Genomic DNA, 4,100 nt, shown 5'->3' on the forward strand with positions numbered 1-4,100 from the left:
GACAGATTTACTGTGTAAAATCAATGGCTACGCATCCATAATCCATTGTGAAAGGGAATAACATAGCATATTCCTGAGGCTGGCTGTGAAACCATTCAGTAAATTTTATTTACAACAAACCAGTACCTTGGGAGTTTATTTAAAATGCTCCCTGAGCTCATTGTACAATTGCAACATAAACAATGAAATAATGAGTCTTGTGTATGTTTAAGTGGCTGTTCTCTAAATTGTGCCCTCATGCAGAGCATTGACTTAGTTTAGGTGATAATAGCACGGGCAAACGTTTAAAGACTGTAATCTGCTCTAAAAACATGGAAGTAAAAATGATACGTTTCCCCTGATATTCAAGATTCCCTTTATGAACTTATCCATTCTCATATAATCTCCTATAATTAAGTACAATTGGTTATTCACTTTGGCCCTGAAGGAGAACCTGCACTCCAAAATGGCTGTTTCACTGTACAAGTCAGAATCTGACCGGTATGGAAAACTCAAATCTGTGATTTCTTCCAACAAATTCAAACCGCTTTGTTTGAACCTGTATATATACACTCCTCAATATTTGATCAAATGTTTGCTTCAGCTGAAATCTATGGTACCTCCATGATCAACGGGACTTTTAGTGAGTGTTTGAAACCCAGTTCAAATCTTAGGTTCAAAGCCCTAATTCAACTGATGGAAAAAGATGAGTGTAGCTACATCATACAGTACATCAAAGTACTAGTATAGTGGGAAAACAACCAATACAGGGTGAGTGATTTGGATCTGAATTTGCTTTGTGTAAATGCACACTTCCTCACATCGAACCATCTCACCTCGTCTCCGAGCTTTACTCTAAATCATAAAGACAATTTTCCAGCACGGGTTGTGAAGAGCGATTGGCCTGTGAGGTATAATTTGTCTTTTAAAGCACAAGTTTCATCCTCAGAGAATAATCTCACATTTAGAAGAGGATCAATGACCCGGAGAAATCATCAAACAACAGGCACACTGGGACACCTTGATGGATTAAACTCACAGGATCTTCCGAGGCTCATGAGGCGTGTGCAAAACAAAAACTCTGATGGGTTTAAACGCTACATTAGAGAGATGTGGACACAAAAAAAACTGACTCATGTCATTCAACTAATATGTTCTAGTCCCAATTCATCTTTTTATCGGCTGTGAAATTGCTGCATTTTATTTTAAAGGTTTTGTGCATAAACCTCCAATCTGAACTATGAGAAGAAAAAAAAAAACAAATGTCACAAAGAAAGTTGTTACAATGACTGAGCATATTCCAAGATTCTAAAGTATACAGGAATAAAATATAGTATTCAAAAATAGCTAAAAAAATAAACAGGCAGGTATAAATACTGTATTCGTGTTCGTGTTCATTTGAGTGTTTGATAACTGAAATATCAAGAATGACTGTATGAAAGTCACCGGATGCCGGGGTTCGCTGAATCATGCATTATGAGAAAAGCCCATCCACGTTAAAATGAGCATGTCCTAACCGTCTCAAAATAATGTATTTAAAGAAAACTTGAAAAGCTTGTAGAAAAAGTATAGCCACTCTATTTTTGGACAAAGCTGTTGAACAAGAACCATTCAAAGCCGACAAACGAGAGGACACTTTCATTTCACTTTCATTATGCCTGAAAAGAGAACAGCTGATCTGAAATTATATAGACCCTCCCTTAAGAGCAACAATTAAGAGTCAGCAATAGACCCCCCCCCCCCCCCCCCCCCCAGGCCCCCGCAAATTAAACTGAATGTATTAGATCGGATATCAGCGCTTTCAGCTTAGCAGTCAACAGCAAATACCAAACATTGCTAATAAAAACTACAGAAACACTTGCTCAAGATGCGCATCAAAACCAAACCTCACTCTTTTCTTCAGAATGGGATAGTTGTTGCCATGGAAACACACACACACACACACACACACACACACAAAGAAGAATTGTAAACACTTTTCAACAGCAAAACGCACCACTCCAGCGTACGGTTGATGTGCATGCACAATTTATGGAGGAAAATATGAAACAGTTTTGAAGTTTGCACCAAAACTCATTCAAAATTGGATCCAACTGAATATTTTTCCTCAAATCAAGAAAAAAAAAATGTTACAAATGCAAATATGCTCCAACAATAAATGAAAAAGACAAAAAATATTGAGTTTTACACATTTTTTTTAAAAATGTTTACAGAAAGACTCATTTGCCTTTTATGCCCGGAAGTGCAACTGCTCCTTTTCTGTCTCACCATCTCTTTGCAATCATTTCCAAACAGTCCCTATTGATTATCCACCGCCACCTTCAAATAAAACCAATCTAAGGACCAATGACCTTTCCATGGACCTGCTCGCACTCAGGCCACCATAACTTACAACAAGCCCCATAAAGAAGAGACATATTAACACGCTCCATCAAGTGGCTCATCAGCATCACTCCTCTGATAAACACCCCCCCCCCCCCCTCCAAAGGTAAAAAAGGTAAGCTTTCAACTTTCAGCATAAATCAATACCAACCATTTGGGGGTAAATGCTGCCCAATCGGATCAGACGGGCTCTCGTGTGGCATCTTCCACGTCACGGCTGGTGACAGGCAGCGGCAGCACGAGGCGCGCAGGCACGTCGGGGGTTTATCAGAAGGAGATAAAGACCAGAAGAATTTGAAACATGAGGTCACCGCTCTGTTTGTTTGTTTCCCTCCGAGCCCAGAGCGTGATCCGCCGCCCAGGCGACGAGGAAGCGCCTACGTGCACGCAGCCGCACATTCATATACGTGCGTAAAAATGCATGCACATCCAGCAGGATGGGATACGACGTAGCTTTCCCATCTGAAGTCGCCAACCAGGCTCTAAATATGGGCTTGCGAGGATGGGGGGGGGGGGGAGAGAATTACACACACACACACACACACACACACACGCACACACACACACACCATGCACGAATAAAAAAAGCAGTTCCTGTCCTGATCACATTGTTGAGGCGGATCCGTCGGTACCAGCGCGGCGGCTGCCTGGTCGCGGTCCGAGCGGAGAGCAGGGAGGATCCGGCACGAAGCAGCCCCCCCCCCCCCCCCCCGAATGTCGCTTCTGGTGCACGAAGCGAAAAATGGGGCTGCGCGCTCCTGTCTGGACGGCTGGGCAGCAACTTCAAACGTTCAGGGCGAAATCGCGACAGAGAAATGAAGCGCTGGTAACTTACGGCCAGCCGGGGATCCGTCGAACGAACACCGGGGGGGGGGGGGCGCCGGACTGGTGCGATGGCAGAGCTCCGTAAACTGGGTGAGCTGGGGAGGGAGGACGATCGGTGATGTGCGTGTGTGTGCGTGTGTGTGTCTCTTCCTGGTTGGGCTTCAACCGATCCGCACAAAACTTCATCTGAACCAGTTGCCATGCGCTGAACAGCCGCTTTATTGTGAAGGGGCGATAAGAGAGTAAACGCTGGCCGTGTCCGACGTAAGTTAAAGCGCGGCTGGATGCCCCCCCCATCCACCGGCCCCCCCAGGAAGCCTGCCTCACCCTGTCATTGGTCGTGGCCGCTCCACAGCCTGCACTATTAAAAGACGTCAAAGGTGACGATGGAGGAAGGTGTTCAATCCCGCAGCGTGCAGAGCAGAACTAAAATTACTGCTCATGTGACAAAGTTGTGATTATGGGATGCAAAGGGCAACTCGGCTCAGAGTCTCCTTAACACCTGAGGCCTATCAACGGTGATTAAATGGAGTTATATGTGTGCAAAATGATTTGACATATAAAAATAAATGCTGTCGTACAGTCTTGTTATCTCTCAGTTACTGGCCGAGATCGGAAACAAGATGAACAAATGAAAAATGAAGAATAAGGCATTCGCTAGAAGGCCCAACATTCCCATCCATCCATCCATCTTCAGCCGCTTTATCCGGGGGCAGCAGCCCAAGCAGGGAAGCCCTGATTCCCTCTCCCCGGCCACTTCTTCCAGCTCTTCCGAGGCGTTCCCAGTCCAGCCGAGAGACGTAGTCTCTCCAGCGTGTCCTGGGTCTCCCCCGTGGTCTCCTCCCGGCGGGACGTGCCCTGAACGCCTCCCCAGGGAGGCGTCCAGGAGGCATCCCGAATAGATGCCCGAGCCA

Source organism: Brachionichthys hirsutus, chromosome 20, assembly GCF_040956055.1.
Source record: "Brachionichthys hirsutus isolate HB-005 chromosome 20, CSIRO-AGI_Bhir_v1, whole genome shotgun sequence".
NCBI classification, from domain to species: domain Eukaryota; kingdom Metazoa; phylum Chordata; class Actinopteri; order Lophiiformes; family Brachionichthyidae; genus Brachionichthys; species Brachionichthys hirsutus.